Source organism: Perissodus microlepis, chromosome 3, assembly GCF_051167445.1.
Source record: "Perissodus microlepis isolate ML-2025 ecotype Zambia chromosome 3, ASM5116744v1, whole genome shotgun sequence".
NCBI classification, from domain to species: Eukaryota; Metazoa; Chordata; class Actinopteri; order Cichliformes; family Cichlidae; genus Perissodus; species Perissodus microlepis.
The window spans coordinates 38,986,475-39,012,014 of NC_140463.1; the positions used below are offsets into that span (position 1 = coordinate 38,986,475).

At 41.3% G+C, this 25,540-nt stretch overlaps 1 protein-coding gene across 2 annotated transcripts in view; it reads right to left on the reverse strand.

Moving 5' to 3' along the window:
- The window catches only part of LOC146391422 (ADAMTS-like protein 1), a 103,869-nt gene that overhangs the window by 41,203 nt on the left and 37,126 nt on the right, over positions 1 to 25,540 (reverse strand). The gene's annotated exons all lie outside the window — the stretch shown is intronic.

Sequence of the window (25,540 nt, forward strand, 5' to 3'; positions counted from 1 at the left end):
CTACACAAAGCCCACCACCTCACACACACTCCACATCCCTCGTTCACCCACCCACGGCCACTGTGGTGTTTTAAAGAGGGTATGAAAGGAAGGGATGGGCATAAATTAGCCGTGTAAAGCCGCTGGAGTGAGTTAAACTGGCCCGCCAGGCTGGGGCTAGAGTGAAACGGGGAGCGTGGGACCTGCATCCCGATCTGGGCCGACGCTAAGCACCGCAGCTTATTTATGGGATAGCCGGCATCAAGTTGATCCCCCGTGTTTCAAAATGGAGACCATATTGCCGTATCATCTGGATAATATAGCTGCTGCTCAGAACAGTTTACACATGTTTTCTGAAAATATACTTCCTTTTGTTGAAATCAATTAAAAAAAAACCCCGTCAATTTAGGGTGTGTGTCCACTGACAGCTGTTTTTGCTCTGGCAGTGTCTACTTTCTATACAAATACAATGTTCAGTGTTAACAGTGCTCACTGAGCATTGCAAAAACACCCTTAGCGCACAGATTTTTTCCTGCTATGCTCACAGTGCTCTCACTTGAAAACAGTTCAGTTGGAACGGCAATGCGTTTCTCTGTGTCACGGCTCTCTCACCACCCAATCAATATCTAAAGGTGATAGGACTAATGACGTGAGTAACGACGGTGGAAAGGTTGTTCCTGCCCGTCACTAACAAGCCAGTTATTTATGATCTAAGAGGTTGCTGTCTGTAATAAAGCAACAACAAAAGCTGGAGAGAAGTGCTTGGACTAAGTTCTTTGCAACTACAGTTACTTGTAATAAGAAGACACTAAAGATTCAACATGTGAACTTTTTGAATCAACATCTTAATGCTGTGATTTTACATCCTGATGTGTTCACAGTTCTTAAATACCAACATTGGTTTTGACCATAGCAAGTAGCCAACAATGCCTCCGTGCACCACCTTTCTCACAACTACAAACAGATAAACTTAGCATCTCGTAGAATGGGAGGCAGAGCCTTAAACTATCAGATCCCTTTTTTCCAGAAACAGCTCCCAGTTTAGATTCCGAAGACAGACATCCTCTTTCCTTTAAAGTTTAAAACTTTCTTTTTTGATAAAGCATATAGTTAAGGCTGGATCAGGTCACCCTAAATCAGGGGTCTCGAACTCCAGGCCTCGAAGGCTGGTGTCCTGCAGGTTTTAGATGTGTCCTTGATCTAACACAGCAGATTTAAATGGCTAAGTTACCTCGTCAACATGTCTTGAAGTTCTCCAGAGGCCTGGTAATAAACTAATCATTTGATTCAGGTGTGTTGACCCAGGGTGAGATCTAAAACCTGCAGGACACCGGCCCTCGAGGGTCATGTTCTTTTTTGCTCTTCCCCATTACATCAGTGTAATTTCTGCCAGCTGTGTTTCCCAGGTGTTTCCTCTTTGGCCTGTTTCCCTCTCCTTTTTACTGTCTGTGCCTTCCTATGCTCGTCATCGCAATCACCCTCATTCCCCGCTGTGCGTTCTGCCTACCTGCCTGTTTAGTTACATGTATCTTCCAAGTTTAGTTAGTGTTGTAGTTTCTGATGTTCAGCAATAAAGCTGCCTTTTGAGTCTGCGCTTGGGTCCTCTCCTGCCTGCTTCACAGGGCCAGCGCATGACCGAATCTCTTACACAACCTGTCTTTGTCTTGTCTCCTTCCCCTTACCCCCAACCAGTAGCAGCAGATGGTTGCCCCCCCCTGAGCCTGGTTCCGCTGGAGGTTTCTTCCTGTTAAAAGGGAGTTTTTTCTTCCCGCTGTCGTCAGATGTATTTTAAATGCAAAATGGACAGCTGGAATGAGGTTGTGACCGCACAGCAATGCAATCTCTATTCTATTCTAGCACAGACAAGATGACAGGCATCCATGTTTTTTAAATATAAGAAAAGCATATTTTTCATATATCACCCCAGAAATCACCCACCCTTCAAATTTATGCAAAAAAAACCCCATGGAGTGTACAGTTTTGGTGTTACGGTCAGTTCGATTAGCAGGAGGAAAGCTGGTGGAGCTGCTGTGAGCTCATTTGTTCTATTAAATATTAATATACAAACAATTTTTAAAACAAACTACCCTTAGAAAGAAAGAGCTGACCCTTATTATCCATCAGTGCCTTGTGTGTCAGTAACACAAGTTTTTTTATATACCACTGCGAGACATTTGAAAGAATGTCCAGAGTGGATTCAAAAGTAAGAACCGGTTTTCTTGTATTGTTTAAAAGGCTGTCTGGGAAAACTTACATTATAATAAAAATATATTGCAGCTGTTTGCAGGAGTCATTTCAAGTAATAAAAGCTGTGAAATCCAAGTTTTTTGGCTGTAATAGCCTCCTTGTGGAATGCAAAACTGTAAATATGACATGCATGATCATGTCAGGGTCCATATCAGTTTCTAAAAGCACACATCAAACAGAAAACCTATACGACCCAACTCCTACCCCACGAATAGCTAATCTCAGTAGAAAAGCACACAGAACAAACACTGACTAATTACTGACACCATGAGAGTCAATAGAGAGCAATCCACCGAAGTGCAGACATGGAACAGGTTTCCTAGTTAAAACTGCAAAACGAGACAAAACAGTTGACCAACCGTTTTCTGAGCACTGACAGCAAGGAGCAACCCCAGATAAAAAGACCCCTGGTTTGTCTCAGCAGCTTATTATTCATGAAGTGTGAGTGTGGAGTTTTTAAACTCAAAGCAAGCTGAAGCTTTTCAAATCACAAAGTATGTCTCTGATGTGCTATATACTCTTCGCACAGCTCAGGTTTCAGTTTTTAACCCTAAAATTAAGTCACAACAGTAACATATGTTTTCCATTTTCTGAGATGTATTGCATGTTGTCTTTGGCTCTAGGACGATCAGAGAAAGTGATAGTAATACGATAAAGGTGGTCAAAGGAGGCTTAAACCTTTGGAGCGTCCTCTGAAATCTGACGTTTTTCGCTCCGTTAAATAATGATGCAATTACACGGAAAGCGAAGGGGCGTGCGCACTTCAGTTCCTTGTTCTGACCTGTGTCTGACCTATAAATATGGAAACGATTAAAGTAGGAAAAAAAATGGACGACACCTCGAGCACACTGTGTTGCACAACTGGAGTTGGAGATTCACTGAATATTTTATATTCACACAATTAGGTTTTCATCAAAACAGTTCTCAAGCAATTGCTCACTCTCTGATGAAGGCTGTTGGCGTCGGTTTTTGTTTAAATGTGTCCTAGCCAGTTTCAAATCTGAGAAAAGCTATTCAACCGCACTTTCCTTTCTACTGTGTGTGAAGCTGTGAAGGTTTTCATATCGCTGCCTGTATGATGGAGTTATGGGAAGGTGATAACACGGAATTTATGTTGCTCTGAAGGCTGATAGTGCAATCTTCACATTTTTATCTTAAATATGGGCTCAGATAAGATGACTTCAAGTTTGTATGATGATGCTTAGAAGTGAGTTCAGAGCAATGACTGTATAAAAGATGGACGACGCGACACCGCCTCCTCCCATTGTGCAAAAATGAAGCCAAAATATCCCGCTTGTGGAGGCTGCCATCTTGCAAATTTGGAGCCAGAGTCTGCGCAGTAGTGACTTGAGGTGGAGCGACTGTGTAACACTCCCGCCCACATACCCGCTGGACGTGACCTCAAACACGCCCCCCTACACTTTTTACGTAGCCCGGCGGCTCGAGTTTTTTGCTGGTTTACCGCGACTGACGACTCGTTTAATTAAGGTAAATTCAACCATGTCACTGTTATAAAAAAGACAAACAGTTTATCATCTTATAGTTCTAAAATCACTCTGTTGTTAATTCGTTTGCTAGATTAGCCGCTAGCATACGCACTGTGTTGGAGGCTTGTTGCTAGCTAGTTAGCGATGCTACACACCTGTTACTCTAATAGTCTGTGTTATTGAAGGATTCAGCACTTCTTATGGGTTTTTTTTAATCCATTTTAGACAGCAATGAGATCAGCTACACACTCCACAGAGGCCCAGAGTTACTGTTAATATCAAAAATATAATGCTGTCCTTTGAGATTTTAACATTTAAGACTGAGTGTAATGGATCTAAAACTGTTTAAATCTCTAGTCTACAGCCTGGTAACATGGAGACTTTAAAAACAGCAGCAGAACGTTTCAGTAGTGTAGTCTAATTTGTTCTTTTCATTTAATAATAATCTATATTATGTATAACAGCTACATTCAACCTGGAGAGAAACTAGTGAGGGAGACCATCAGGACCAAGCTGGGTTTCTGGGTCCAGAGGTTTGGAGAAACTTCTTCCCTTTCTTTCATCACAGCTGTCCTGTGCCAGAAGTTCTGTTGACCCACTGAGAGAGGCATCATTTAAGAAACACCAGGAACACTGAAGCTCATCGCATTGATCAAGCAGGACTCATCATCTTCACCAGCAGCTCCCTCACAGGGAAATCTTCAGCACTCCTCTGTAGGCCCGCCCCAGAAGATGGATAAACCCAGCATTTCATGAACACGGTGATGGAGACCTTTGGTTTGTGTAATGTTATAAATACTCAGATACTCCCCAGAGGCTCCGGACTTTTACATAAAGATATTATATTCAGTCCTGTAGAAAGTTATATATTTAAAAATATATGATCCTCTCTGGTATGAATAACTCTGAATCACTTTATGGTAAATAAACACACCATCTGCAAAAAACTGTGAAAGAATTCCAGATCACAAGTTTGTAGTTCAACATACAAGTGACGACCTTTGACCTTCATCAGGTTTTATTTAATTGTGTTAGAGAAACTCAAACGTGCTCTTCATGCAGCTGAGTACATAAAGTGTTTAAAATGGAAGCTGTGCAGGTCTGAGATCAGCAGCTTTGTGAAACACCAAACTGAGGTCCTGTTAATGCTGATATATAGTGACACAGTTACATGAGTGATTAATACTTTTGTTTTTTTTGTCTTTAACTTTATCAATAAAACAGCTGCAGCTTTCACTACAGCACATGTGGTACTTTAACCTTTGTACTGTTTTCATCAGTTCATTTTGCAGTTAACATGTTGGATGATCTGTCTGCTGTCACTGGGTGGTGCTGAGGTCTGAATCTGAGGGCAGCTCCTGTAATCAAAGAGAACAGAACCATCTAACTCAAATATAAATTTTATCCCTCAATATTGAAATAAAGCTGATTCTTCTGTCCTCACACACTCAGGATCTGAAGTTCTTCTCTTACATTTTTTTCCAGTATTACAGTACACTAAAGTACTTTAATCCATACTTCCTGATTAATGAGGAGCTACAAGGTACAAGCTTTTAAAAAAAATGTTACTCGCTTTACAGATGTGGCAAGAGACTGAAAACATGCTGTTGTTTGCACATATTTAATATTCAGCTCTGCACATGAGCTGAAGCAGGATGCAGCCTGTTGCTTTTACAGTATAATACTTGTAATAAAAGTACATTAACAGTAATTAGTGACTGAGCAGCCCGGAGCGTTTCTCTTGATTTCTTTAGTCTGTGTAAATTCATTCACCTGCACGGGTTAGCTAAACGAACCCTGACAGCGGAGTTCTCATCTTAGCTAGCTAGGTCTCAGGACCGAGCTAAGGACGGTAGTTACGGATTAGCTTACAAACACGTTTAACTTACCGAAAAAGTGCAGCGGGGCCTCGGGTCCTTCTGTCGGGTAGTCCAGTTTACTGAAGAACACCTCAGGCTGTCAGGTTAAAACACTGTCGTGTTTTCGTAGCGTAAACGCTGGCCCTCCTCTCAGAGCCTACGCTCTATCTGCTATTCCTGAACAGAGATAAGTTTCTCCGTGACTGCAGCTGCCAGTCAAAGCTGTTATGATGACGTTTCACCCCAATTTAACATCACCGCGGTAGGAATTAGAATCAGACTTATGGGAGAGGAGACCCCTTGGACATCAATCAGCGTGATGAGAACTATTGAAAACAAAAGAAAGAATCTTTGGAAAAAAATTATCTGAGGAGAATAAATTTATTTTAGTCTGACCCCAGTCCCATCCGCTAACATGGAGGAGGCGGGGTTTATCACCTATACTGCAGCCAGACACCAGGGGGCGATAGAGACGTTTTGGCTTCATTTTTGGGGAGCTGTCGCGTCGTCCATGTTTTATACAGTCATTGGTTCAGAGCCTGTGGATTTTTATAGCTGCAAAGCTATGAAGAAATCAACCGAATGCTAAAAACACAACAAGAAAAAAGATTTCAGTGAGGATACAGGTACATAAAGTAATCACTAAAAGCCTTATTTACTGTATTTGCGTGTTTTATATATTAATTTTGTTTTCTTTGTTCTGTAAACCTACTTTAAGGAGTTTGTAGTGCAGCAAAAACAAATGCAAATTGCAGGATAGTATATAGATTTTTTTCCAGTTTAAATTCAAATTGTATTTTATCTATATAGCAACAAATCACAGCAACAGTTGCTTCAATGCACTTAATATTGTAAGGTAAAAAATGTATGACAACAGGGAGAAACCCCAACAATCAAAAGAGTTTCTAGGTAATTTTGGACTAATAAGTCAAGGTGACCTTGAAAAGCTGACGTCTGACCTTGAGGTCACCAGGGTTTTTACTTATTAACAGTCTGAGAACAAAAAATGAACAAATAAAATAAAGCACATTTTCAATATATTTCTGTTTAGTGGTTGTTTACGTATATTAGCTTTATCTGTAGATACTGTATCAAAGACATACATTTTTACATGTCCAAAAAACACCTGAGATATAATTTCCATGAGAATTCCTTATTTTTAAACACTTGTGCTCATTTTACAAGCTCAGAATCATATTATCCACATAGACAGTGTGACATCTCTTATGTAATATACTCCTCTCTCCAGAACTTGTCATGGTGCCGGGAGTGCTGACAGCTCTTTCAAGCAGTCAAACTTTAAAACATCAACTGGGCTTTGTCTTGTAGCACCCACATTCACAAAGAGGAAACTATCCATCAGCCTGCCACAGATCTGCATTCAAGCGTTCCTCACCCATATGCCTGTGCAATTGCCCAAGAAACACAGAGGACGCAACAGTAACGCAAAAAAAGGCATTGTGGCTGTTTCTCTCTGATATTGCTCAGTTAGATTTTTGAAGTGAGATGAATCTATCCAAAACTGAGTCTTTCATTAAGCTGACTTCAGCACTCCCTGTCAAAATATGGACAGGAAAGACAAAGTTAAAGACATCCTACTAAAGAAAAAGGAAACATGAGTCAACCAAGATTTGAACACTTCCATCCCATTTTTATTTTTTCTCTTGTAGCCTCACTGCTTTACAGACTCTCACTCCATCTAGTCTTCTCTTTCCATCCCTCTTACATAAAGTGTACTGTACTGCATTTCAGCTCAGCCTGTCTAAACCCACAGTCACAGTCATCGTATCATTTTACTGGTGGCGTGCCTTATACAGGCCAGTGTTATCGATCTACTACTTAAAAGGCAAGCCACTTTTATTAGTATCACATGAAGAAGCTGTCTTCCCAAAGAGACTAACAGTATTAGCTGTCTCAGCCTTTAAAACTTAAGCTTACAGATCATACCTCTTAAGCACTATGTTATCTATTGGCAAATTTTCTACCCCTAGCCAAAATGCAAGTAGCTTTAGTGTTACATTTTCTCTTTTGTTTAGGTAGATTAGCTGTTAATGAGCGTCTTTTAAAATGAATTTTTACAAAGAAATGACAGAAAATGTACAATCCAACTGCTAAATTTACATTATGTGCAGCTGTACACTGCAATAATTATGTTTTGTTGGCACATCTGGACTTGTCTCAAGGCACATCAGTGCAAATCATGGAACAAGAGAGTTTCTTACCAAGTCGGCTACAACAACTTAAAACATGATTATTAAATACTACTAACTATCTACTACTGTTAGTACAGTTTCATGTGGTACACTATATGCACTCTATACTTGTATTATGTAAATTCTGATAGGCTGGTGTTGTCTGCAATTGAACACCACAAGTTATGATCTTTCCGCACTAGTTTTTGCATTTCATGGATATTTCCAACTCACTGTGCCTCTCCTACATGTAACTGTGCACCTTTCAACAGTGAAGACTACAATTTAACCTGCACAAACACTGAACAGCAGCAGCTAACTAGAGGTGGTGGCCAGATGAGTCCAAATGTTGGTAGTATCCATACCAATGCAGTTAGTGGTATCGGACTGACACTAGTGTAATAGCATCAATAATGTGTTTCTACACTGTAAAAACTCAAAATCTTACAAAGTATATTTGTCTAATTTCTAGTCAAAAATATCTCATCACACTTAAAATAAGACACCATAACCTACAGCTTATTTCAAACAAGTGTACTAAGTAAAAAAATCTGCCAATGGAACAAGTGAAAATTCTCCAGATCCAAGATGCGGTGTCTTAAAACGAGTTCATATATATACTGAAATGTTACTCTGTAGCTGAGTCAATAAGCCAACATACTGAATGTATGTTGGCTTATTGAATTGTGTTGAATTAATTACTCTTCTGGAAATGAAAAACATAGTTGATTTAACACTTTCGGACATTTCTGAACCTTCTATGTTAACTGTCACATCTATTTTATTTATAGCCTAAAGCACATTGAAATAACAGACAGTGATCGAAAGTGTTTTACAGACAGGCTCATAAACATTCCAGGTCTCAAAAACACCTCTAAACACATAAGAGGCCGAAAGGTGGATTTTGTTGTGTTAATGAATTATTGTGAAAATTAAAAGTGATTTAGTGGCCAGTAAAATGCATTCAAAGTTTGGCACTGGTTTAGCTCAGTGGGTTAGCAGGCGACCGTGTGCTGTATAGCATACAAGAGAGTAGGAAGGCCTGGGTTTGAGTCTGACCTGCGGCCCTTTGCTGCATGTCTTCCTCGCTCTCTCCCTGCTTTCCTGTCTATCTACATTACCTCTATCCAAAATAACCTTTAAAAAATGTGTTCAGTATTTGCAAATTGATAATGATTAATCTCATAAGTCATGGCACACCCGAAATAAGCTGCCTTTTATTTACTTGATATCAGATCTGCAAAACTGCACAGCAATGCAAGTTCAACTTTTTGACCATTTTAAGTCCACTATTAAAGTACTCAAAATGGTCAAAAAGGTTGGAAGTCCATTCGATGATTCAAGACACAGCTTGTATCTGCCACCCTCCAGTAGTAAAAATGTTAAATCAAATAAACCAATCAACTACAGTGCAATTAGATTACATGACGATCATACACAGTATATAAAAAAGAGGTAAAAATGTTTTCCAGGTCTTGAAAACTGGGAGTAATGATTGCACAAGGAAACATCAAATTATCTCTGATATGGAGTTACATGTTTAATAATAGGTTGCTGCTAGCCTTGGAAGCCTGCATCTCTGTATTTGAGGGTATTGCGGGTAACGTGCTTGTGTATGCAAGAGTGAGAGTGAAGGAGAATAAGGGGAAAAAATGTGAAAGAGATGAGAAAATGAGCGTCTACATGTATGTGTGTGCGCCGTTAGTGTTTGCTTTGCAAGCAATAATTCATTTCATGCAACGCAATTTGACAAAAGACAGTTTATGTGGCAAAACATCCACCTTAGGCTATGTTTCTTTATATTACTGGATATTAAATCAAGTTTCTCTCGCACAGCTTACACAACAAAGCCAGAAACCGCACACTAATGAGAAGAAACTTTGTGTATCTTCCTTTAAGGTTAGCATCAAGTCGAAGCTTGCCCAAGAGATGGGGAGTAAACATTTGGATGCATGATGGAAGAGTTATCGCAGAAAAATAGCTGCAATAAATCAGTTCACCCATATGCCATCCTGCTATCCCATAAAAACCCTTATACCATGTTTTTAAGAAGCCTTTAGGCTCACAGCTGTCTAAGTATGCTACTGTAGTGAACTCCTAACTACTGAAGTTGGTTATAGGTAGCAGCTCTGGCAGTAACAGTGAACAGCACCAGAGGAGAGATGAAAGATTTTACTTTGCTTTACCATTACTGCAGCCTGCATACTAGATCATCTTTGGGCTATGCATGAATTACAGCATGGTTTCTGATATAACTGCATGAAATTCGTATTCTAAGTAGTGCAGTCTATGGATGTGTGTTAACACAGTGCCATGAAGTAATGAGCAGTAATTGTTTCTGCCCATCAATGTGGGAAGGGCCATGAGGCTATTTTAAAAAATTAGACAGTGAGAGAGATTACTGACAACTTGAAAACATTCACGACCATTGTGAACATTCCAGATAGTGGAATCTCCAGGAAATTTCCTCCAAGATCAGACAATGCAATGCTTAGAGAAACTGCAAAAAGATTATACCAAAGTACTGCGAGGCCATCTGTCTGACAGCTAAAGCTCGGCTCCAACAGGGAAATGATCACAATCACAGCAGCAAGTCTACAACAGAATGATGAAAAAAACAAACAAATCAAGGTGTTGCAACGGCCCGGTCAAAGTCCAGACCTCAGCCTGGCTGAAAAACTGCGCTGGGATCTCGAGAGAGCTGTGCATAAATGAATGACCACAAGCCTCAATGAGCTCAATGTTGCAAAGACGAGTGGGCCAAGATTCCCCTGCAACTGTGACAGAAAACAATTATTACTAAAGGTGGTTCTATAAGCTATTTTTCACACATTTGATTTTACATTTTGGAGTTTTTGTTAAAAACTCAAACAAAATGTTGCTGTTTATCTGAGATTCAAACTTTTTTTTTAACAATGTCCTGATACATAAATCCTTAGAATTGAAAGAGGACGTGCATCTTCTTTGTTGCATGAGTTTGCATGTTCTCTCCATGTTTGCATGGGTTCCCTCCGGGTACTCGGCTTCCTCTCACCATGCAAAGACATGCAGTTTGTGAGGATAGGTTAATTGATTAATCTAAATTGCCCATAGGTGTGAGTGCGAATGGTTGTCTGTCTCTGTGTATTAGCCCTGCAACAGACTGGCGCACTTTCTAGGGTGTACCCCACCTCTCGCCCTATGACACCTGGGATAGGCTCCAGCGCACACCGTGACCCTGAAAAGGATGAGCGGAAGCGAATGGATGGATGGACCTGCTCACAAAAACAGTTGTTTTTACCTTCCAGTCTTTTCCTACCACTAAGATAACTGTCCTATAATTAAAAACCTAATAAGTATTTGTAATAAGTTTATAATTCATGATAAGGACAAAAACAGTGGTCAAAGAATAATAATCCTTTAACATGCAGGGACATTTTATTTGTATATCCAAAGTATAGAATTTCTAGAGTGGCATTTAACTCAGACATACAGAGACAACTCTGCTCTGATGTTATTTTCTACTTTTATTTCACAGTCAACTTTATTGCTGTACTGACTTTTCAGCCTCTGACGTGATCGATGTTGTAGCCGTCATAGCTCAACAGCAGCATCTTGTGTCTCAGAGACAAAACTGCAAGTTTTTAAGCTCATTATCAAAACTCCTCGACGCATTTTAAAAGAAACTTTGCGCAATGTGAAAGACCAAAATAATAAAACACTACATCCATTAATAGAAAACATCTAGAGAACAGCACACAGTCCGTTGAGCTCCGAATATCACTTTTAATTAGCAGCTCCCTCCCACACGTGTGCACATACATACAAAGAGTCCACGGGTGATCCATGACGCACACTGATGAGACATGTCTGCATGTCTGGGGTGGTCTGAGCCCTCTCAACTGTGGCAGAGGTTTACATAAAGCCCCAGCTTCTGGCAACAGACACAAAATGAGAGGGTGTTAAAGTAAATCTTCCCTCCCTCCCATAGAGCAAACACGCTCGTACATCACACACGTATTTACACGTTTTAAATCATTAGCAGCAACTATAAACATTACAAACATTTTTCCCTCACTTTGCTGCCGTCATCAGATTCTCGCAGACAGGCGGCGAGGACACACAAAAACGATCCGAGAGCCAGTTAGTGGGGCCCGAGTTTGCGTGCCAGACGGGAGCTGCAGCCTCAGCTCATCTGGTGCGGCTCGGTCTGCTTGGTGTCTTTTGCCACGTGCCGCCGTGCAATTGAGGGCGAAACCTCGCCTTAAAACCTCGCCCTCGTCCCCCTCCGCTTCCCATCCCTCCATCATCTATAGCATCGCACCAACGGAGTGAAGGAGAAGCTCATCCACTGCACTTCAACCCTATCATTATCCCAGTGAGGTCATTCAGAAAAGCTGCTTGTGAGAAATACGCTCGTTTGCTTGTGGTTCGACCTGTAAAACCGGAGGCGCCACAAATCATAACCAAACAGCACAGAGCACGTTTTTAACATGGAGGAAATAAAAGTGCTGAATGCTGCAGGGGTCGAGAGGAAAGAGGGTGCTTCCCCTTGTTCTTTAATTCTGGTTCAAGATTTTCTTTTCACTCCTAGGTGAGCGGAGATGAGCTCTTGCTTGCTTTCCGTGCAATATTAATGATTTCATCAGTGATCAAATGACTGATGGCTTTATATTGTTCTGCAGATTCTCACATTTGGCTCTGCAGCAACAAGAAGATTAATCTCATAAATCACACACTGACTTTTCCTCCCCCCCTCACACGCGTAACAAGACAATGCAGACGTTTCATTGGGGGACAATGTAACACCAAACCAAATGGTTGTCTTTAGTCAACTAGCACCCTGGCTCTCAGCCTGAGGCCTCCAGGCAATGTTTTCATCACAAGACCTTCATCGTTCACTGTGGGGTCATAAATCTGGAAGCTTCAATACTCCACTGGGTCACCTTTCACTAAGATTTGGTTCGGGATTTAAAGGAAGAAAAAAGGGGGGTGAAAGGAATCCAGGAAATCTTCAGGTCTGTTGTGGGAAGGCTACAATTTGCCTCGAGCACCAGATGCTGCTCAGTACAAGAGGTACATTATCATTGTCACTATCATTGTCCACAATCTCGTTGTACATGTACAGTACAATGACAATAAAGGGCTGTTCTATTATATTCTAGATATGGATATTTTTATATATGTGTGTGTGTGTCTGTGTTGTTTTATTCCTACTTCCAAAGGCATCTCAAATTCCTGTCATTTCTATAATGTCTGGTGAAAAGAAAAATGCATGAGCAGAACCAGGGAGCTTTAGCCAATGCCCCAAATTTTACTGGTTCTTTAAGGTGATCAGGATACAACAACAACACATACACACACTGAAAATTGTGTTCTTTTAAAAATTAATCTAACTTACAATCTTACTGTTTATTGTGAAATGATCTGGGAGAAATCATCTGCTTCTGAATGTGAAAAGAAGTCCAGTTGCCTCCAATTTAAGTGCTTAAGACTCAGATGCTATATAACCCGTGTCTGTCCTGGGACAGGATGTTCATGAACCATGGGCGTCCACATGTACAACAGGCTGAACAGGAAAGCCGACACAGAGGATGTATACAAGAAGGGGATCAGCAGGCTCCATTTCCTAAGGAACATGTACAACAAAATGAAGTTTTCCTATCACTCACTTGTTGTGAGTGCAGCGCACTTTACTGGGGTTTGCTGGGAAGGTAGCATCGGAGCTGGAGACACCAACAGACGGGATAACCCGAGCAGGATGGCTGGCTCTGTGATTGGCTGCAAACTGGACACTTTTGAAGCTGTAGCGGAGAGAAGGTCACTGAACAAACTTGCCTATTCATCACGCTCACCACCCTCTGCACCTCTTCCTGGACACGCTGAAGAGATTTATTGCATGCGGTATGAAAGAGTTCCTGTAGCTGAATCAGTGTGTTAGAGAAGGAGGTCCGCTGCCACAAGGACAGATACAGGAAATCTTTCATACCACGCGCAATAACTCTCGACAGCGGCACACATCTGTCTCGCAGAGAATCATCTGTCAGCGTTTTATTTCAACCCTGCTCTCTCACATCGCACGACACACACTGTGACACTTTATTGCACTCCGCTGTTTATTGCACATATTACTAGCACATGCCCGTGATACCCTATTGTTCAGGTCCACTCATGCTGTTGGTAAACTGATGCACTTAATCACACTGAGAAAAAACAGAGGTGGAAGATGATGTTTAGTAGAAGCTAAATATGGGACCGATTGTACTTTTACGTGCAGGAAAATCTATGTGTGATTAAAGGACCCAATCAACCATCCACTGCCATCCACTCATCAGCCAGATATCCCCCAGTCCTCCCCCAGAGTGAAAACTGGCGTGCACGATCCTGTACTTTTTAAGTATCTTAACAGTCATCAGTATTTGTCCTAGTCTGATTTGTTTTGATGAGGTCTCTCTTAAAAAGAGGCCTAACCAGAGAACTGGAAAAAATAAAGATGATGAGAGGACAGCTACACAAGTTGGAACAGATATCTCTAACTGTCATCTGACCCGTGCAATGGGAAGATAAATAAGATGTCAGAGGTACAAATATAGCTTAATTGGTCCTCCTGGGACCTGAGCGAGGCAGTTTCTGCATAGCAGTGCCTTGAATCTGCCATGCATGTATAATAATGTGCCAGCTAGAGCCCTTTTTCTGCATGACTCATATTTCAGGTGTGTGCAAGTGTGAGAGCATCTGATGGGGAGAGAAACGCAACCTAAAGAGATCCTTAAACCGTGTTCATTTAACGTTAAAGGCTTACCTCTGTGCTGTATAAAGGTTTGGTTTAAACTATGCCTCCTTGTGTTGCAAGCATTGTTCACTTTTCAGCTTGGAAGAATGTCAGGGTCATTTTTCAATTTTGTGGTTTGTGAACAGATTACATTCTCTCCCAGCGCTCCCTGAGAGCAAAAACTCTGTGAGCGCCTGAATGTGTTTGAAGGTCTACACGCATATACTGGATGGTCCCGATTTTCCCATGTTTAGACTTACGGTACTTATGGTACTTACACCAGTTCGCAGTTATTGGTTCTCAGCATGAACCAGAGGGAGACCACCGAGTTTAGGACCAAACCCGATGTCCATTACGCTTTAAGTCATCCAGCCAAAGAAGTCAAGTTGAGAAGCATAAAATCTCTCATGGGTATGTAACTTGTGTAGAGACAAGCATCAGGGCTTTTTGCCCTGCAGAAAAACTGCATTTAAATTACATTTTGGAAATAAAGTCTTTGTTATTTAAAGCAACTTAACCATAAGGTGAAAGACAATACTACAAAAGCTGAAAAATGCTTGAGCAAATCCAGGCCCCTTTTGTTAAAACTATTGCTGCACTCGATTGAGATTGACTTGGTGTAATATAAGTTGTATTTAACAAGCTGACAAGGAAGATGGATCACACGATCCTTTATAAATCACTATTAATATCACCTTAGGTGGTATGCGTAAGTATTTACAAATCTCAGCATGTTTTTTAAAAGAACAGACCCTCCTCTTTCTGTTAAATACTGTAATTAACTGATATTTTGTGCTGCAGAGAACATCACATCAGAAAGAAAGATCTCTATTATAAAGACTGGAAGCACTATTTCCCTAAAGAAGCTAAAGAGGGTAACATTTTGAAGTGCATCTTTGCTGTTTAGCCCGCTGTGTGGTGGCTTCAGCTGTGGAAAATGTCTGAATAATAGTCCGTGCCCTCGTCACACTGGTCACTTGGACACTCAGCTACGCGTGGCTGCTGGTACTCATTGTGAAATTGCTCGAAAGCACAGAGACCAGTCTGTGATGCCCTGATTCATTGGTTCAACCCCAACAACACTGGGGATGTTTGATGATACGATGATGCACCAAAACCTCCTTGTGCATACAAGCAAATTACCACCAGTGCCTGTAGTTTAGACTGGAAGACACTGATTTGTACACACACACTCACTAACTAACAACTAGCCGGTAGAGAAACATGAACCGTAAATAGAGAACATTTTTTTCACCCGTACTACTGAAACCAACACGTCTCAGTCACATTTTAGGATATCATGTGAGCAGCTTTTTAAAATATTTTTGCTATAATTTCGTATTCTGGAGGGAGTTTTATCTTAGTCTTAACTTGTGTTTCTTTTGGCTAAATTCAACTTTCTTACATAAAAGCAGAAAACACACTGAATGAGGGTGTATTTGAACATCACATCACACCAAGGGATTCTTATCCAACAGCTGCAACTTTATGGCTCTGTGCAGTCTGTAACTACTTGACGATGGTAAATATCACAATCAAAGGTTGTTTGATCCAATTTGCAGACCTCTCTGCATTCTGTTGTGACTATCCAACCTGTGAACTTTAAATCGCTCTACGCAGTTCCAGTAATCCACCCAGCTGTGCTGGCAGACCTGTGAGAACCAGAAGAGGACACGGCTGTCCGGAGAAGAAAATTGTGAGATATGTATGTTTGTTCTCCTGCTTTATTGTACATGTCCACCAACCAACACAAAGAGTAATTAGAGCCCACATTAAAGACGCAGATAGGCTTTGGGTTGCAGGTTTCCCACTTCTTAAGGTAAACTCTGCTACATAGGTGGCAGGGATCCTTCAGCAGCAAGTAATTACTGCTGTAACTCAGGTTAACACTATTGCTTACACTGTAGATTGGCTACATACTGCAGACTGACTGAGCCAAGTGCCCACTATAAGCAAGTCATACAGAAGCTTACTTTGGAGTGCTACTACACTTATTCCAGTTAGTAACTCCTATGTAGTAAGTCAGGAACCACAAGGTGAAAAACAACTTGTCCCAGAGACAGTTTTATTTAACAGCAGCAAGATTTAGGGTGAAGGATTCACATCCAGAAGAAGAACTACCGTGTCCTTACTTGGCTAAAACGCCCTAGATTTGAAAACTGTGGTAAAAATTTAATTTAGCTTATTACACTCCTATTTAAACAGAAAGAAACCACATTCATGGCAAGGGCTTTTAATAATCTCGCCCACATGCCCAAACACACATCCAAAGCCAGAAAATTAAAGGCCTAATCGTAACAATCACCTCCACTTGGAGACAATCAGCGCACGCGGTGCCAAAAACCCGAGTTAAGACATCCAAAAATTCCTGGATGAAACTCGCTGGCATCAACACGTCGCTATTGTATGACTGTTTCTGTTTGTGTCTGTGCATGCCTGCGTAAATGCACACCGAATGTGGAGAAGAATACAAACATCTGCAGAAGGGAGTGCAACCTGAAATGTAAACAATTAGAAATCAATCACTTGTCCAGAAAATCTGTGCGTGCCTTCACACGCCAACGAGGAGCAGATACTGCGCAGAGGGCGAGGAGAGACGAGCGTGGGGGGTGGGGTGAAAGCTTAGTAGGAGAGGGAAGATTTTCCCATTAATCAAAGGCACAGTTCTGTGTGTTGGTGCTGAACGCTAAAAGGCGCCGAAATCACAAACACATGGATTCTTCATAACGCATATGCACATGTCAGCATGCGAGCTACGGGACTACGCGAGGGTACGCTGTGCGAGTGTCTCCCCAGATGGGAGTGTGCGTGCATCAGTAGCCAGCAACAGACACACCACTGGCTGCATGCAGTCCCACACACCCACATTTGTTATGTGGGTGTTGTGGTGAGGTCTTGTCCCTGGTGGCATTACCTCAGCAGCACCACTCCAGTACCCACAGCGCACGGATGTGAGACCACATCAAGCAGGGGGGATGCATTCGCTGTGGCACGGTTCGGGCCAAGGATTTACTGAACACATATGCTGATGGAACAAACACAGGGGTGAGAGAAAGATCCCTCGTCCAAAGCCACGTGGCTTTACACCACATTCACCAGCACTCAGCACTTTCAAGCCTCCAAACAACCCTCGCAAGTGCCAAACACCAGTCAGCCAGCCAAAAGCGTACAAGTCCAGAAGACACATGGCTTGTAACTCACTGCTTTCTTCTCGGCTTTTCTCTTGTTTTAAAGAAAATCAGCTCTTGAATTAAAGAAAAAAAAGGATTCCTCTGGTTTGTCACAAACAAATTTCGAGGTCTCTTTCGGACTCCCGGCTATGTGAAAACAAACATTTACATTTATGGCTAACTGGACTCACAACAGTAGTTATTTACTCACTGTTTGAAATCCAGGTTTTTCCAATCCAACTCGAGCATGGGCTGCTTCACATCGGGGCAGTGTTTTGATAAATAGTCCATCGCATGCAACGTGAACAGATCCAGAGGAGCTGATTTCTCTAACAACAAGTTTAATAATGAAGAAATGTGAGAGAATTATTTCACAACTGAGTGGTGAAACAAAGCGTGCTTTTCATTAGGGCTTGCATACAGACGAGGGGACTGTGCGAGAAAACCTTTTGCTGTCTACGTCTTCTGCTCTTTGGATTTGCTGCATGTAGTGAAACAACTCAGTTTAAGTCAATAAAAAGAAGCAAATGTTAAAAATATCAGCGCAGTGTGTCCAAGTGTAAGATCCCTTCCACTTTTATTACCATCATACCAAAGGTTAAATGGGGTGGGGATGGTGGTGTCCTTGGAGATTTGTTGCTTGTTTGTACAAATTGAGAACATCCTGGCAGAGACTATGAAAATTCTGCCGTTTTTCTGTGGAATTGAGTAGCTGACACACAGCATCCTCTTTATCCAGTGAGACCTCACTTAGGTGAAAAGGTGGAGGAAATTTCATTTTGGCAGTAACATACTTTAACAATGTGCATATTAAAATTGACAGGGACATAAACCGGTGAGTTTCTGGGCAGCGACTGGGCTCGAACAAACATTTAAGTGTTTAGAAAGTGTAATCACTAAGTGCAGTAAAGTGAAAAGTGAAAAGATAACTGCCAAAGCCATTACGTATTCTTGTGTGAGCCATAACTTAATGTTAGGAGCCTGATGTCAGAAGTAGCTGTCAACTTATTAAACTCGCTTCCATCTTTAGTCTGACGTTGCTTCTGTCCTAACTGGATTAGGCAGGTTTTCCATAACCAGTTGGTAGAAAGCATCGCGTCAGCCTAACTCCATTTCAACATGCTGGTTGTTCTGGGGATTTCAGACTGGAGCTGGCAAAGTGCGATTTTCTCCATTTGGCGATCATCAATGCCTTTTGAGCGCTGAAACACAAGCGACCACTGTCACTTCAACACATCCCTGTTGTGATGCTTGACAACACTTGACCTTGGCATTAACTCTGCCCATTGCGCTGACTTGCTTATCGTTAGTACACCAAACAGCACTTGCTGGACAGATCTTTATTTTGAACTGAGAAAAATCAGTCAAGTGCATGAACGTTAGTTTTATATTAATGAAGCTCATGATTAAGTTCAATAAGGAAGATCTAGGATCACTCATCTGAAGGCTTCGGTGTTTGGCTGCTAGTCTATCAATTTCAATACTGACATCATGACTAGTCCAGGGGTGGGGAACTGCAGGCCTCAAGGGCCGCTGTCCTGCAGGTTTTAGACATCACCCTGGGTCAACACACCAACATACCCGAATCAAATGATTATAGTTCATTACCAGGCCTCTGGAGAACTTCAAGACCTGGAGTTCCCCCACCCCTCCTTCAGTCCAATCATCTTCTCCACCCCCTTATTTGAGCCAATCAGCCTCCACTCTCTGTGGTTTAAATCCCAGTGTCATTCTTCCATTCAGACTCTCATTCATGCCACCCACGTCCATCGCATCTCCGCCTCACCCGAGTTAATCAGAGCTCCACCCAAGCCTCAGTCTTCCTCTTCACCACCAGCATCTACACTGCGGGGGTTCTCCCCTAAATCCTACCACCGCTGGGATTTCATTCTGCCATGATGGGTCATGGGAGTCTAATTGCCAAATGTATTAATTTAGATTTATCTAAAAGTGTTACCACTTTGGTAACACCAGGTAGTTTGTGTTTCCTCATGAGAAGTGAGGCAGGTGCTTATTACAAAAGCACACTAGAGAAGGTCATACTTTATTAAAATTACAATGTTAGTCACCTATTTTAAGATGATTTATAGTGATCTTTTTCATATGCGTGCTCAGGGTGCTTGCCCTGCCTGACAAAATATTGCATCATCCCAGCAGCACTTGAAACATGGTTCCATGCTCATGTGCAGGAGATATTACCTGGAGGCTTGGAAGGTTATGGGCATTGTTATATGCACTGGCTCAATTTAAGCAAATTTCATCACATCAAAAGCTCAGAAATTCCTGATCGCATTTAACTTGACAATGAAGTCAAAAAAACTTGAATGTAAACACCCTCTCTGTCAGCCAATTCTCGCATTAATGAAGACAAATGAAGTGTTTAATTGTGCAAGACCGTTGCCCTTTCCACCTGGCACAACATGCAAAACACAGCTGCCAAGTCAGCATGCAGCTGAGCAATGGGTTACTCTTTCTGTAAGCTGCTGCTGCCACAGCCACTGAGCGCTCTCCGTGAGTACCACCCAGACTGGCCCTTGGCCCTACAAGCCCAACCCCAATTACTGCGACCCCCGATACCCTGCCAAAAGGCGGAACCGCTCCAGCTCCTGTTCACTCTGAAGCTTCTCAAAAAGTGGGGGAAAAAAACAACCCCGACAAATGCTGCCTGAGGTGCAATTGAGCATGTAAAGACATTAAGGCTTGAATTTCTTGGCGTGTGAAGAAGCGAGATAGACTGAGAGCAGACAGGAAGAGACATTTAACTTAAAATTTGATCAAAAGCAGCATCGGGTGCATCACAACCCACCAGAACCAGAAAAAAACACTTTACAAGGCAAACAAACAGTTTGTCACAACAACAAAAACAGAAGAAACTAAACGACTGCTTACTGGAAGTGTCCCACTAAGCCATTATTGATAACACCAGGGCAATGGGCTGGGTCAGTTGGACTGTGCTCTTCTTGCTATGACAATTCAAAATGTCTCATGTGGAAACGGTTAATCCAAGTACTTTGTATACTTTTTGTAAGGCACTTCTGCTCTTCTTCAGTATGAATTGTGTGTGCAGTGCACTTTAATTTCCTCTGGTATGGATATTTTTGGAAGCTATAGGTTCAAAATCTCATTTCTGTATGTAATTTGCCAGATCTCCCTGTGTCTGCCAGGGTGTTTTTTTCCAGGCACTCTTCATTCCAGAGTCCAAAGGCATTTAAGGTGAATCAGTGACTCTCAAGTGGCAGTGGATGTGAGCCAGACAAAGCATAGCGAATGAAGATGTGTAAGCAATTGCAGTGTGAAGCACCAAGTGGTGTCCTGACATGTAAAGAGGCAACCTTTGCTGACATGTTATCCACAATTAGTAGTTAGGAGCTAATATGATGTGTGCAGCATATTCAGCTTGTCCTTAAACTTTGAATTTGTCTGCCAGTGTTAAAGAAGCAAAAGTGCTTTCATGCAGATAAACTCATAGCAAAGACACTGCTGCCAGCGAGAACTTCACTAACACACAAACAAAGTATGAGGTGACATTTGCACACAAACACACGCGCACACACTAACAGAGGGATCAGCTTTCAGTAATCTACTTTAAAGTTGCCTGCTGACAAGCTGATCGTATTTGGTGTCTAGACATAGCGGCTAAAGAGAAAACCGTGTGCTCTCTCTCTCTCCCTCCCTCCCGTCTGTTATTTTGACCAAAACAGCACAAAAACATACCAAATCCTGAATGCACTAAATGCTTTCAGATTGTGGCAGATCTGAACTGAAGGCAGGTCAGTTTAGCACTCGTGTGCACCTGTGATTGTGGTTTGGTTTAGTCTTGCTAAAATAAGCATAGCTTATTGCATTAACCAAATGCTACTTCAAAGCATGCATGTAATGATCAGCATCAATAATGATATTAGAGATGTGCATGCAACACATGCCATGTGCACTAACCAAGCCCCGTGATATCACGAACAGAGATGGGCAGTTGTTACTTGTTACAGTAACGCGTTACAAGTAACGCGTTACTGTAATCCGATTACTTTTTCAAGTAACGAGTAAAGTAAGGGATTACTATTGCAAAAACGGTAATTAGATTACCGTTACTTTCCGTAGGAACGCTGCGTTACTGCGTTACTAAAACCGTGATTTTTTTGCGAGAATGTCTCATGACAGTGACGTAAGCGAGTGCGACGTTGGTGACAACAGCTGTGTGCAGATCAACAATGGATCATATATCGAGTGCGGGAGAGAGTATGAGCGTGCAGCGTTTAAAGCGTGGAAGTACTGACCTTACTTTGAGTTTGATTCCATAAAAAGTGACAAAAACATTAGTGTCCGTTGTGCGTGGGAAGAAAACTTCTTTTTACAGCGAAAAAAACCCCTAAACTTCCAAGCAAGCACCGAGTGCGCTATGACATAATGGGAAACTCGCAGAGAAACTCGCGGATTCTTCCACTGACCGCCGCGGCACACCTGCACCAGGGTAAACCTCCACCTACCCAACTCCTGCTTTACAGGTGAAAATAGAGCAAAAGGACCGCTAGTCTTTGATTTTATTTATTTTCTGCTGTGTTTTACTTGCGTCTATTTGAAAGAGTGAGTGTAAACACAGACACACAAAAAAAATTATGTGCTGGAATGTGCAGAAAATAGGTTTAAATATTAAACAAATTTCTTCCAGTCAGAGAATGTTCCATATAATTAAATTTTTGCTTGATGCATAAAGTTAAAAGATTAAAACTAATAAAACAAGTTTTAAAAAGGGACTTTTCCATTTGATTACATTTTGTATGATGGATTATGTAGAAAAAGTAGAACTGGGCTGAAAGATCTATCGCTTTATCACCTATTCAGGTTGTAAATCGTGTTTTTAAAAAGTAACTAAGTAACTAAGTAACTAAGTAATTAATTACTTTTGAAAATAAGTAATCAGTAAAGTAACGGGATTACTTTTTTGGGGACTTAATCAGTAATTAGTTACTGATTACTTTCTTCAAGTAACTTGACCAACACTGATCACGAATGCTGTTTTTGTTAAGTGCACACAGGTTTCTATATAAAAACCTGCACGTTGCACCTTCACACCACAAATGTCTTAAAGTAGGTTTAAAAAGAACAAGGAAAACAAAATAAATACAATATTATTCCCTTAAAAGTAAATAGTGTCCAATGAGTGCGCTGCTGTGGCAGAAGTTTGCACTCTCAATGTGTTTAAAGTGTGTATTTTTAATAATTTGGAAAGTGTGTTCGCTGGTGATGGTTTTAGGAGGTGTTCCTGATGGTTTTGCATTTTCCTTGCATATGGCCAGACAACATATCGATGATATTGTGAAGGTAGATGACTGAATGTTTCAAAATTCGATATGTTAAAATGATTTGCAGTTAAACAGGATTTACGTTATTCATTTGTGTTTATTTTTTTGTATAAATGAGGTAAAAATGATACGTTTTCATCGTTTTGAAGGATTTTAGTGAGCCGCAGTTCTTTAAACCTCAGCAGATCAAAGGAGCACGCAGGGAAAATAAAAATATTCGTGGCCAAACAAAGAGCGGGACTAGCCAGTGCTAGATTTATGAGCAGATTTTCTGTTTATCTTCACATTCTCACTCATTCAGTCTCATTACAAGGAAAAAATCTTTCTCAGACTAAGCCGCCAACATTTCAGCCACCAGACCCCCTGCACACTTTGAATCAGGAACTTCTCAATCCCATAAATTTACTTAATATATGTTTATGAATGCTGACAGTGCTACAGTAAGCGCATGCCATCATATAATGAATATGGGTTAATTAACAAAGGTATGTTAGACCTCAGCTGTACGAGACAGCTCTATTCCATTGAAGTAGATCGCGCTGAGGCTGCCAGGAAAAACACTTTCCTTTGGAGAGAACAATTCATCTGCGGTTCTCTTGGGGGATGGGGTAAAGGGTGCTGGGGAGGTCAGTCATATTGCCCACCGACCAACCCTGGCATATAGTCGTGAAAGTTAAACGAGAGAGAAAGGGAATATACTTTAGAGGGGATCTGCCTCCTGGGTCACTTGCTAATTAAGCTGCATTTATCTTGGCGTTGAGTCAACCTTAATATTGAACCTAGATCCAACATAGAACAGTGCCACAAGCACACAGAGACTGAAAACAGCTGAGTGCTGAAAGGAATCACAAGTATGGCTCCTGGGAGTCTGTGAGCTCCTCATCTGAAGACACATTAGCATCATAAATTTAGCAAAACGCAGCATTTGTAACGTCAGTTTAAGAAATCCTCTATTTCTGTTGTGCTATTCAGTTAAGTAAGTAGAAAAAATATTTTTAGATTTTATACGTGCAGGTTAACTGCTGGTAATGTCTGCTTTGGCCTTGAATGTTCTCTAAAAGTCATTCTAGATCATGACAATTTCGTTCTACTGGTCTGTCAACAGATTTTACAGATTTCTATCATTTCATCTAAAATAAAGAGGCAGAAGTGCTTTTCCCACAGAGTTAAGTCATTCTATCTATTTACAGTAAATGTGGGGCTATCACAACCAAAGCACCTGTGTGCTGAATGTAACAAAAGTCATTCTAATGAAGCCTATAAAGAGCAGCTGAGGCTGGGATGGCATGAATACAGTATGTCAGAGTGGTTACATAAATACTCTCAGTATGATGTTTGGCTTGAAAATCATTTAAAAAGCGGTTCGTGCAAATTCAAACATTTGCTCGAGGTCAGTGCGTCATAAATCACACTGCTGTTTGGTTTCAGCGTGAAATCCAAACGCTGTAAAGATGGCCGTTTGTGGTTTCTAACTGTAAACATGTATAACAGCATCTGAATTCTTGACTCCTTATAGTTTCTTTTTCCCGTTAAATATTTCTCCGGCATATAAAAGTTAAATCATTTAAGGGCAGGCGGTATCTAGAGTTCACATGAACATTACAAAGAAGGCGTGGTCAGAACCCTCCCAAAACTCAAAATGACCTTTGCCCTTTGCAGATCTGTAAGACTATCCAGCACATGCAAGTTGTCAAATAAGTCCTCACGATCCTGCTTGAAAGCACGATGGCGAGTTCAAGCAGATCTTTTATTTCAAAAGAAATGTCACTGTTTGATTAGTGGTGAGCATCTGTTGAAGGCTGGTGAATATTCAATACGTTGAGGTCAGATGGTTATTTGCCGAGGCGTGGAAACACGTGTCTGAAGGACTTTCGCCTTACTGCAGAGATCACAGAGGCACGTAAACCAGAAAAATGCGAGTGAAGTCACGTCAACGACAAAACGTGCTCACAGAAAACACAAAAGCGCAACGTAAAAACTCACCTTGAGCTAACTCTTGCCGCTAACGTAATATAGTTAAAAAGCCTTCAATCACTTTTAAAAGATTGCTCTGTTATCACGCCAGGACTAATCCCATCACTGAGGATGAGGATACACATCAATGCCTGCAACATCAGTTTGACACCTTCATACCTCCCTCCCCGACCGCTTAGATAAAACATCTGGGAGAGAGATCAGCTGACAAAAACTGCCACAGGCAGGAATCATGTGTCATCAAAGGTGATGGCAGAGCGCGAGGAATGCGATGGGACACCTCACCCTCGAACACGCAACAAGTGTTAGTGCGTTTGCGTGTGCTGCCCTGTTTTGCATCAAGCTGGGTCAGCCTGCAGTCAGATTACACCTCCTCTCCCAAGGTCCCACAATCATCATTCACTTGCATTCATTACTGAGGTGTAACATAGATGATTTTTCACTCCTCTGCTGCGAAGTGTTATGTAAACACACTGCGATAGATTTATTGGCTGTTTTAGTTTTATCTGACATCTCGATTTATTTAAATGCGAGTTCTAAGGGAAGGAGAATTGGATATTTGAAGTTTCTGTTTGAAATTA